General features: G+C 38.7%; 1 pseudogene; it reads right to left on the reverse strand.

Annotated features, from left to right (window-relative positions):
- LOC133779548 (negative regulator of systemic acquired resistance SNI1-like) overlaps positions 1–5,579 on the reverse strand; it is a 30,721-nt pseudogene extending 25,142 nt beyond the window's left edge.
- Between the last annotated feature and the right edge of the window lie 6,960 nt (positions 5,580–12,539).

Consider the following 12,539-nt stretch of genomic DNA (forward strand, 5'->3'; position numbering starts at 1 on the left):
GAGAAAAATGGGATTATTAAAAGTTTCTCCTTAGTGGTCCATCCCCAAGCAAATGGTCAAGTCGAGGCCATAAACAAGACTCTCACGAGTTCTATGAAGAAAAGTGTGACGTCTTACTACCCTAGAGTCGTTACCAAGTGATTTTAACACGTGTTATTAACTCGCTAATCAAGGTATTAGACCAAAAAGTCTAATTAATTAAAGTAAAGACACATTTAAATAAGAATTCAGTGTAAAAGTTTGGACACTCATTTAAGTCATACAAGTGTTACATAGGGATCCCAAAATATTTTTTAAGACATATTTACAACTCAAAATTTATTTTACAGTCGACCTAGGCGATAAAATTCAACAGTTATAGCACGTCCCTCAAAACTACCCCAGTTGTGGCAGCCAGGTAGGCCAAACATGTGCACGCTGCTCCATGCCCTCCAACTCAAGCTTGGTCGGCCTTTCCCTTGCCCTTACCTACACAATAGAGCACCCGTGAGCCAAGGCCCAACAAGAAAACTCCACAAACATAGCATATAACAATTTATTTCATTAAATGCATAACGTAAACAGATATAATGGACAATTCACAACAACGACCTAAGTCGATCCAGGTGCGTTACCTGGCACTAAGTTCACGGTCTTAACCGAGTGGGTGAGTACAGCACCCTAGATGGCCATGCCACAGCGGCCTGCATTCAACATGCTTATTGTCATTTTCGGCCCTTGCAGATCCCATCCTTCACCAATCAGTAATAAACACATAGACATGACATAACAATTAAAGGCATTCATACATAACACTAAACACAGATAATCAAGACATGCCCTTCTCTACAGGCACAAATGGTTTTCTTACCTTTGGTTCAAGTGCAAGCAATTAGGCAAGCAAGCACGAGTCACGAGAACGATCCTCTTCTGAGCCCTAACAGTAACCTCAATAAAGAATCACGCCCCCGTGCTGCTGTTAGTCAATTCCTAGATTCAATCCCCTTCAATTCCCATCTTTAAGCCTCAAAGTTGCAAGCCTTTCTTCCCAAAATTCAACAAAACCCCCAAGGCTTCAAGAGATAGAAAGAGAAACGAGAGAAAGCTGAGAGAGTGTTTCTATTTGGTTCCCCTGGGTTCTGAAAAGTTCCTAACTAACTAAGCCATCCTTAGATAAATTCCTAGCCCTTTAATACAACCAAGGAAAATTTTGTCAATTGCCACTGTAACGCCCTACTTCCTTAGAGTCATTACTAAGTGAGTTATAAACGTGCATTTAACCCGCTAATCGAGGTTTTAAGACAAAAGTGTAACTAAACCATAAACAAAGTCACATAATTTGAAAATATATCCATTCATTGAAAATTATAAAGAGTTTAACATTTGGGATGCCAAAATACTGTTTCGAAATATTTACAATTACAAAATATGATTAAAGTTGACTAAATGACAAAACTAGGTTTAATACAACCATCTCCCAAAAATACCCCTGGCCGTGGCAGCCAGGCAGGCCAAACATGTAGGTGTTGTATCACGCTCTCCGTACTCATGGTTGGTCGACTTTCCCCTTGCCCTTACCTGCACCATAGAGCACCCGTGAGCCAAAGCCTAGCAAGAAAACCCACACAAGCAAATAACATATGCATATCTATCATTCTACATATAATCAAGCCGCCAACAGGCTAAACACATACGGCCATGCCGTCCCAGGTGCTTTACCAAGCCCTGGGTTTGCGGTCAACACCGTGAGGATATCCCAGGTATCCTATAGGGTCTCACCCTAGCAACTTGCACTCCGCGTGCTTAATGTTTCTCTTGGCCCCTTGCCATTCTCGGCGCCGTACCGGCCCTTGCCGTCCTCGATCTTCGTCGTTCTTGGCTCTTGCCATTCATTCATATATATATGCACACATAGCATAACTAAACAAATACTTGAACACGTATAAACAAAATCAATGGGCTACGCCCTGCAACACAAACTATAGGGCCTCGCCCTGCTCTACAGGTACAACAGTTTTCTTACCTGTGTTCCGAGCTTTCCAAACACCGATGTCCCGAGCATAGTCCCCTAGCCCGAGCCTCGCTGAAAACTTACTCAAAATGTATCAACAATGCCCATCCATCAAGTTCTAATCCATTAAATAACTTTGGGCTACAATTCTAGTTTCCGGAACCTTGGATTCTATCAATCCAGGTGATAAAATCCATACTGAGCCATAACAATTGGGTTCCCAAGCCAAAAACCTACAAAGCAACCAACATTTTGAACTAAGGTCGCGACCCAACCCCTTAAGGGCCGCGACATGCCTCAAAATAGAGGCAAAATGCCTCCTTGGAAGGAGACACAGGTCGCGGCATGCTTAGCCAAGCACCTCAGCGCGCCTCGAGAACAGAGGCCTTCCCAGGCCTCACGTGCACACGGGCCGCGACATGCCCCGTCAAGGGCCGCTGCTCAACCTGCAAACCAAGAATTCTAGCCTTTCTCTCAAGTTCTTCCCCGAGCTTAATTCCATTTTTCACACCCTAAACTTTAGCCAACCCTAGAAATAAGCCCAGAATTCATATCCATATAGCCTAAACATCCCAACAAGCTCATAAACTAATTCTTACACCCATCAATAATTCAAAGTCAATCATGGAAATCAATTCATGCATGTCTAAGTTCTAACAATCAAAACCAGCAGAATTTTAACTTGTTCATCAAGTTTAAAAGCTTACCTTTGAGCTTAATTAAATCCCTGAATTACTCCTCTAAGTTCCAAGCTTCTAGCCCCCAAAGGCCCAGCTTTGAATCCTTCCTTGACCCCAAAGAAGATCAGCTCTTCCTCCTCTTCTTTTCTTGCTTCTGCTTTTCTCTAGACCTCCAAAGATGATTCTAGCATAAGCCTAGGTGAAGAAAATGTGAAGCATTTTACCTCTACCAGTTCTAGCTATCCTTAAAGCCAAATTCCCTTTTTGCCCCTTAAACCTATCCTTAACCCTTAAGTAACCCCAAGGGAAATTTAGTCATTTACCAAATCCCGCTAAGTCCCCGGGTATTCCTATAAATCTACGTTTAATCCCAACATAACCCAAGCATTACTAAATTACTACTCGCTACTCAATAATTCCTAAACACATTATAATATTCCCAAAATACCCCTAAGCTCCTCCCAAGCCGGGTATTTGACCCCGTTGTGACTTTCTAACTAAACTGCTCCCGAGGACTGTCTCAGATCGTGCATCTCAAATATGTCACCACTCACATGTGGTGTCAATCACAATAATCACAGATATCGCATTTATGCCCTCAATAGGCTAAAATTACAAACATGCCCCTAATAACCAGATAGGGCCCACATGCATATTTAATTCACCTAAACATGCATTTCTAATCACATATTCAATAAATTCACATATTAAGATAATAAATCACTTATTTCCCTCCAGGAACGCTAATCAAGGCCCTAAGCCTTATTATCAAATTTGGGACGCTACAACCACATTCCCGCTAATTCCTCAAGTAGTCCTACAAATCCCCAATTAATCTTGGCATACCCAAACAATCGCTAAATAAATACTTGTAACACGCACTAACTCCCCAAAATACCCCTAGGCTCACCCCGAGCTAGGTATTCGACCCTGTTGTGACTATTCTGGTAATTCGCTCCCTAGGACCGCCTCAGACAACACATCTCAAATACACCCACATAACAATGTGGTCTCAGTCATAACACACATATAATCACATTTATGCTCCCAACGAGCCAAAATTACAAATGTGCCCCTTGTTAACCGGAATGGGCCCACATGCATATTTAATACACATAAACATGCATATCTAGTCATATCATATCATAACCCATGTAATCACATAATGATGCACATATACAATGATTAATCACATAATAATACAATTAAATCAATTATTGCCCTCTTGGCACGCTAATCAAGGCACCAAGCCTTATTAACGAATTTGGGGCATTACAAAAAGGCTGAAGGAAGCTAAAGGCAGATGGCCAGAAGAATTACCACATATCATTTGGGCTTACAGGACGACAGCCCGAACCTTAACTAGACACACACCCTTCTCCCTAGCCTACCACTTGGAGGCGATGTTGCCAATTGAGGTTAAAGTTCCTACTATAAGGCATGAAGAATATAATCAAGATTCAAACCAATCCTAGCTCAATGAATCCCTAGACCTAATTGAACAAAAGCGATATGAACCCCAGCTTAAAAATGTTGCATACCAGCAAAGGGCTGCAAGATATTTCAACAAAAGGGTTTGAGATAAACACTTTGAATTGGGAGACTTGGTACTAAGACGCGTATTTTTGGCCACACAAGACCCCTCTGCAGGCGTGCTTAAACCTAATTGAGAAGGACCTTACCAAATTTAATCCATCGATTGACCTGGAGTTTATAAACTAGCTCGACTAAATGGAGAATTGGTCTCACGAACATGGAACTTTGAACATCAACGACCATATAATCAATAAATTATGGAATGGTGTTTATTAAGTTGTAACCAAGCTTGTATTTTCCCAAAGGAACTATTTTCCCTTCTTGAGATTTTCCCACAAAGTTTTCTCTTGAAGGTTTTAACAAGGCCTTTTATCAATAAATTTTTTTCATTATTTTTATTTGTTGTTTTTCGCAAGCTCTCAATATTCAATAACCTAAGATTTCTCAATCGTAGGAATTTAAGAGGGCATAAGTTGTATACAATCATACGATAAGCTAAAAAAAATAGCAAAAATAAAAATAAATTTAAGTACATGGATCACTAACCAAGCACAAACATAAAAATAAGTGCATGGACCAATAGCCAATCATGAGCATAACTCCATTACGAGTCTGGATTAACCAGTACAAATAAATCGATACATGGATAAAGTTAGAATTTTAGATTAATCAACAATATTCATAAATCGAGACAGAACTAGAATTGTTTGCAAAATAGTTTCAACCTCGCAACCTTAAGACCATATTCGAGGATGAAGAAAGTTACTAACACTAAGCAAGACATAACTAGACTAATGAGAATACATGCGAGTAAGTGTTTTTAAATGCAAAAAGACATGGTATAAGTGGTATTTGACCTTGAATATAATGAGGTCGAAATTAGGCAATCAGATGAACTATGTATGATTATATGGAAGTTCGAACTTAAGCTCAAACATGTACTTGTGTGAGTAAACAAGTATAAAAGCAAGCCCTTAGTGATAAGCTCGAAATGTTTCGATACGGAACTATGATGCATAATATTAAGCCAAAAACGCTAAAAGTAGATAATGTCCAAAATAAAAGTTTTCAATCTAGAAAATCAAAAGCATAAAAACTACTATTAAGTTAATGCATTCGAAAGATAATAAAAATAGCCCAAACTCGAGCTATAAATTGTCTTTGCCTCAAGGGCATAAAAAATTATAATTACAATTATCAAATAGTACCATGGCTCACAGCCCATGTTTGAATCTTCAAGGATTGGTGGCTTTGGCATCCACCATTCTGACTTGCTCATTGGCTTCTGCAACCTCCTGAGCTGCGAGCTTGGCTTCCTCCTCCTTCAAATGAGCCTGCCACATGTCGACATACTCAGTCTCCTTACAATCCATGAAATGGGTATCGAGGTCAGGATTCGTGACCTAAATTTGATACATCGTCATATCATCAGCATTGTCCTTCTTGCTCCTGAATTCCTCAAGAAGACAAGCTTTCTCGCTCTCAATGAGCTCGTAAGTTGTCTTCTTGTCCTCCTCGAGCTTGGCATTTAGCTCTTGAACCCTCTTAAGCTCCAGGTCTTTTGCCTCCAACTCATTTTGTGCCTTCTTAAGTTCATCCTCGGCCTTGATCTGTGTTTCCTTGGAACTTTGAGCATACACCTAGTTCATTGCAACCTCATGGTCCAAAATATAGTTGTACTGAACAAAGGCAAGGATGGCCTGGAATTGGGAACAAATTTTAAACACCTAGAAACAAAGAGTATGGCGTTAAAATACAGAGTTAATCAATTTTTAAGGCAAACTTACAGAATAGAACAACTCTCCACTCTTGTCGAAAAGAGAAGCTGCATTCTTACAACCTGTTATGAAATCTAACTAGGGAGCTCTGAGGTTGCTCTAGCATTGACCCATGTGGGTCAAGGCATCCTAACGCAGTTGAGCTCCTAAAGTTTCGGCAGCATTGACGATCATAAACTCAGAAAAATAAGGTGTGACTATGAGCTTCCGATCCTGGATTGGAGTGTGGGAAGGATGAGTTTTCTTCACCTGACTCGAAGGAGGAGGAATGACAATCTTTGGAAGCACTAGAGGAATAGTGGCAGGGCCTGACTCAGCCTGCCCTGAGGCCACAGGTGCAACCTCGACCATTTTTGCCACCTTGGAGATACGAGCACCCTTCAAGGACACCCGGTTGCGCTTGGACCCCTTAGACACAGTGGGCTAGCTAAGAATGTTATCAATGTCCAAATCCATCTCGCCTGAAAAAAGGATAGTAAATGTTAGTACTTAATCATGTTTGGAAAAAAAAAATATGAGAACTTCTAAGTAAAGGAACCTAACTGGAAGATCCCCTCTGGCTCGAACTTGGGGACCAGGAAATCCTTCTATCTTCAGATGATTCTAAAGGGTTCCTTCTCGATAAGTAGGGGACAGCCTCGAAAAATCCTTATAGTCATTAGTCCTGTGTTGGATGGCTATTCCTTCCCAAACCTCGTTTACACTATACATGATTTGGTATTTTCCTAACCAACTATCGTCCCTATGTACCTTAAAATCTACCCCCCACCAGGTCATAAATTTTTTTTGGGGATCATAAAAAAGGACTGTGATATTGGTGTTGTTTTAACGGTACTAAATCAGGTATGTAGCAGAAGCATTTAGGTTAATTATCATTGTACCGACCCCAAGCATCCCCCATATGTGACATATATTAAAACAGAAAGCAATAATGGTAATTAAAAAATACCTCTTGATGCCCATTGCTTTCTTTTCGTATTAAAAATGACTTTCCTATCCAAGTTGGTAGAAAATTATGATGATGAAAAACTCACACCATAATCTTCCAAGCCTACCTCAACGCTCAAGGATTAGTGTGGGCTAATAGGATTCACAAAATTATGTGTTCTTGTTTTTGTCTCAAATTATGAGCAAGAACAGTAATGGGAGAGGAGAGAAAATAATTCGATTAACCTTTTTTTTAGGTTTCCTAAATGTATCGATATATAGATTTAGGATTATACCGGTATAATTAAATTCACCCTATATAATATTATTTAGGTTAAGATAATAATATTTAATAAAGATATTTATTTATTTAAACATTAAATAATCATATTATAAATATTTAAATAAATATCTTTAACCGATTCTATTATAGATTTTATTACAAATTTAAATATTTAAATAATTAAATATCTAATAACCGAATAAGAGAATCTCTCAACCACTTGAGGGAATATCTCAACCGCTAGGAGAGAATCTCTCAATTACCTTTGAGAGAATATCTCATCCACATTAAAGTATTTATAACTAACTTTTAAATTTAAATTTAAATAAATATTTAATTTTTGAATTAAAATAATAATCCAAAATTAAACGCAGTGGACTCGACCTTATGATGTAGGCGACCACCACTGTTCTTACAAATGGATTGGCACCAATGCTGTTCTCCAAACAGCATAGGTGGCACACCACCTTGTCCAGATAGACATAGGTGGCGCCAACATCTGTCTTGTCCAGACAATGGTGTTTCCCAATTTATTTAATATTAATTATTTATTATAAAATAAATAATTACTATTTTTCCCTTACAAAATAAATTCTCCTTTCTCTTTTATTTTGTGACATCCATACTCTTGGCAGTGTGGTATAGAGGCGACTCGTGGACCATGGGCCTATAACACTAAGCTCCAATAAATCAGATTATTTATTGAACTCATCAATAAGATAATCTTATTTATTAATTCCATTATTGCTCCACTATAAATATGGAATTGCACTCTTAGTTATTGTAGAATTATATTTACTGAGTTTATTAGTAGTAGTCCATTGATATAATCAATACTAGAGTTCATCCTCCTGTTATCGGTTCATAATTAGAATTGGTCAAAGCTACCATTTTACCCTTCTAATTATCTATTTAACCTATAGTACCATTAATTCACTAGTGAAAGTTAATGTAGATCAAATCTAAATTTGTGCACAACTTTTTAATTCTAGAATTAACACGAAAAGGGAACCAATATTCAATCTGATAACAAAGTCAGGATTCCATCTTGTAAATTATGTTCTCAGACATCCATGATACTAGATTCCCAAAATAAAAGTTGTAAGCTTCATTAATAAAGAAACTTTAACGAGTGAATCAAAGAACTTAGTAAACATGAACAAGAGTTCATGAATACTCAGGATTTAGACCGATCTACTAATTGATCATCTAAGTGATATGAATTAAGTCTTTATAATAAACGATAGGTTCTATAAAGAAATTAATTCATATTGGTCCAGTCATATATAATCATAATTTTATACAACACATTTACTAATATGTCTATCTACATCAACAATCTGAATCAAAAGTGCTTGCACCAAATAATGTGCTTAGTAAACCATACTAGCAACCATTGATTAAAGATTTCATACAATAATATGTTGTTGACAAATTTATTCATTATGTATGATCTTAATTCTCTCGTACTCATACAAGATCATACCCTCATAAATGAATATGAAATTTTATGATATTCATATTCTATAAATTATTTAAATAATAATTTAATAATCAAACATATTAAATTGTTCACTTTATTTAATATTGATAATGTCTAATACAGCTTTTTAGGACATAACCTCTAACAATTGGGTTCTTGTTTTAGAAGGATTAAAGACCACATATACATGTCTAACATGACTTCACCTACATTACACGGGCTAGGAGAGGCCTCTTCTTGTGCTTCGGTCCCTAAGCTTGACGGTTCACTTAAGCTAGGAATGGAGGCTCGAGACTGTGAGCTTGAATGTTTCTTTTTGGAGGGGAGCTTGGAAATTGGGACAGGGACATCTTCCCACCTCGAGTAATTACGAGTCTCGGTGTCATGAGCTGACATCTTGACAACGGAAATGCCCGTGCAGAAACTTGACTCCTTTTACCGAAGGTCAATCTTCCAACCATTCGAATAACAATGGGCGCATTTTTGGCTCGAACGTGTGCCTCTTCATACTTCCTTCTCTTCAACAACTCTCGCCGATTCATGCTGTCAAGCATCTATGAGTGCATCCATGCATCAAGGCTCTCTAGCCAAGACACTCACACTATCCATAGGTTCTCACAATGGCAAGGAAAATTCCAACACCGATCCTCACCCAGACATTCACAAGCCAAGGTAGCATGTGCGTCCAAGAGCCAACAACAAGTTGACATGCCAACGCCTCTCGTCATGCCCCATTTGATACAATCTGAATAGTTCCCATCGTGGCCCATTGACTCTCATCCGTCCATGGTCCAATCCTTAAGGCATCATGCCTTTAATCATGTTGGCAGGCCCTCAAGACTAGCTAACAGACTAGCAACACACACTGGACCTCTGCCCTTCTCAAGCATTATGCACCTTCTAATGCCCGTATGCTAACAAGTCCCACAAATGACTTCCTGTGTCAAGACTCATGGCCATGGCGTCTCTCAGAGGTTTGGGCCACATTCTTTGCAAGCGTCATACCAGTAAGCCAAGGGAACCATACCCATAAACCTCTGGCAGCACACTTCAACGCACTACAGGGGCGACCCAGTAATGTCCATGAGTACTCCTACTCATGGAGACATGTGAGTCCCCTCGTGGTCCTCATATGCCTACCCTACTAGCCCTTCTAACTAGTAGTAGCTCACTTGACGCACCTGCACCAGGGGATGGTGGAGAGCTGACACCAGGTGCTTCCCCTACAAAGTTCCTTCTGAGCTTTTAGCCTTCTACCAGGAACATATACAATTTTTTCTTGGGAGACATATTTAGCTCTCAGCTCGCAAATTTTCCAAATCTCCCAAATCCAATCACACCAATGTGTTCATTGACCCTTCAATATGGAACTTACCAAGTCCCGTCCATTTTCGGGCAATATTGAAGATATTTATGAAAATACCACTGTCGTACAAACTAGGCATCGACATGCTCACCAGCTTGCACCCTCGCGTGCGCATCTGACCGAGCACCAACCTAACTTGTAACATTCCCTAAGGCCGACATGTTACACTCTCCCCCACTTTAATTCTCGACGCCCTCATCGACAGACCGCTAGCCAATCTTCCTGCCTCAACTCCTAAGCTTACTCCATGGTTCTTTTGAATCTTAAGTCTACACTTGTCCCTCTACGTCTGTAGAACCACCCACTTGGTGACGATCTCCCACATCCACTCTTGGACTCGATCAAAGACCATGTGCCACTATCGTTATTGTAGCGCACCAAAAAAAAAATTAATTTAATAATTTTGTGCTTTGTTTTATTTAATTGTTAAGTGTTATGAATTATTTTATTTATTTGTTTGAATTGTTTGAATTTACCAAGGTGCATGGTAAGTAGAGATGCACCTTAGTAATTAAGTGTGTGCATGTGCATAGTTGCATGGTGTACATGTAGTAAAATTTTTCTACACACCTTTATTTCCTTTTATTAGAATTATTTTATTTAAAAAAAAAATAAATAAAGGGCAAGAGATATGGGCGTGTGGCATAGTGGAATGGATGAAATTGTTTTCCTATTTTATGTGGCAATTTGATGATGTAAATTTATGATGACTAGACAAATTGGTATTTTTCTTCTTTTAGTTTAATTGAAAAATCTCTTTATTTAAGAAATTAAAATAAACAAATTTATGGAAAATACGAAAGAGGAAACTTACCCATTCCTATTAGGACTATGGCTAGGTTAGATTAAAAGGAATGAAAGAAAAGAAAAGAGAGCATTATGCTCTTTGTGTCGTCGGCTAGGAGGAGAGAGAGAGAGAAAGGCTACGTGAAAGGCTAGAGAGAGAGAGAGAGAGAGAGGGCATGAAGGCTAGGGAGAGAAGGAGAAAGAGAAGAAGGTGACTTCAATTAGGTTTGTGTTCTTGTTCCTCTTTGTGTTTTTCTTTTCTTGATGCTAAGACTTTTGTTTTCTTGGATTGTTGTTGTTTTCTCTCTTGTGTGGGTTCGAAAAACTCTAGGGTGCCCAAGGTCATTATGCTCTTGTGCTCTTGAACACAACCAAGGAAGGTAATAGAAAATTTCCCCAATATCTTGTTGTTTGGGTGATTGTAATTCTCTTGGGTCATGTTTGGGTTTTGTTTTGTACTTAGGATCTATAATCTATGGAATCTCAATGTATGGTTACTTTGATGAGGTGTTTATGTTTTCATAGTTATCTTAACCAATGATTTGTGGTCATGATTATTTTGATAAAAAAAAGAGATGTATGAATAAGTTTGACAAGGGTTTTCGTTTTGATCTACTGAAATATGATGGTTTTGATGTTTTTATGTTTATATTCATGTGGGTTCGGCCAAGGCATATGTAAAGATTTCATGTTAGGGTTTCTTGTCTCTTTTCATGTTAGTTTTCATCCTCTTTCTATCTTGTGACAATTTGTGATATTAGAAACATGCTAGGAATTTATTGGGTTTCGGAAAACAATAAGGAATAGAAGCATGTTGTGGGTTTCGATCTAAGGTTTCTTACAGCATGTCTTATGCATGTTTGATCTTGAGTATGCCTATGATTTAAATATCACTACACCAAATACCCATTTCCATAACACATGAATATAATACTAATAAAAGAGAGTTATGAAAAAGTATTATATTGGGAACTTAATGAAAAAAAGGGCGGTAATTTATTTAGCCATCCCACCACTTAGCTTTTTTTTTTTCATTTCCTTCAACATTTATTCAACAAAGAACAGAGACCCATTTCCTTCAACATTTCGACACAAAGAAGAGACCCATTTCTTTGGCTTGGTACGGTCTTCGAACTCCTCACTCTCTCAAATCTCCTCAATGGAGCCGGAGCAAGTGATGAAGCTGAGCGGAGGATCAGTGCTCGGGAAGAAGACGATTCTGAAGAGCGACCACTTTCTTGGCTGCCAGAACAAACGATTGTCTCCTCAAATCGATGGCGCTCCCAACTACCGTCACGCCGAATCTTTACATGTTCATGGCGTTGCAATTCCTACCATGGATGGGATCCGGAATGTTCTAGACCACATTCTTGGAAAGGAGGCTCAAGTTCTTTGGATGAACCTTCGCGAGGAGCCGGTAAATTCCTACACAGATCCATTACTTGTTAGGTTCTTCAGTTTCTATAACCAAAATCGATTTCCTAGGCGATTTCATTTTAGCTGTGTTTTCAAGTTCACCCAAACTAAATTTTGGACTCACAAGCCTTTTGATGCTTTGACCATGCAAAAAATTTGGACCAGATAGTCCACTAGTGCAAGTGGTTGTTCTCAACCAAAAAAAATTCTTTCTTTTCTTCAAACAGGTAGTGTACATTAACGGACGCCCTTTTGTATTGCGTGATGTGGAAAGGCGTTTCTCAAACCTGGAAT

The sequence above is a fragment of the Humulus lupulus genome, chromosome 5 (assembly GCF_963169125.1).
Source record: "Humulus lupulus chromosome 5, drHumLupu1.1, whole genome shotgun sequence".
In the NCBI taxonomy this organism is placed as follows: domain Eukaryota; kingdom Viridiplantae; phylum Streptophyta; class Magnoliopsida; order Rosales; family Cannabaceae; genus Humulus; species Humulus lupulus.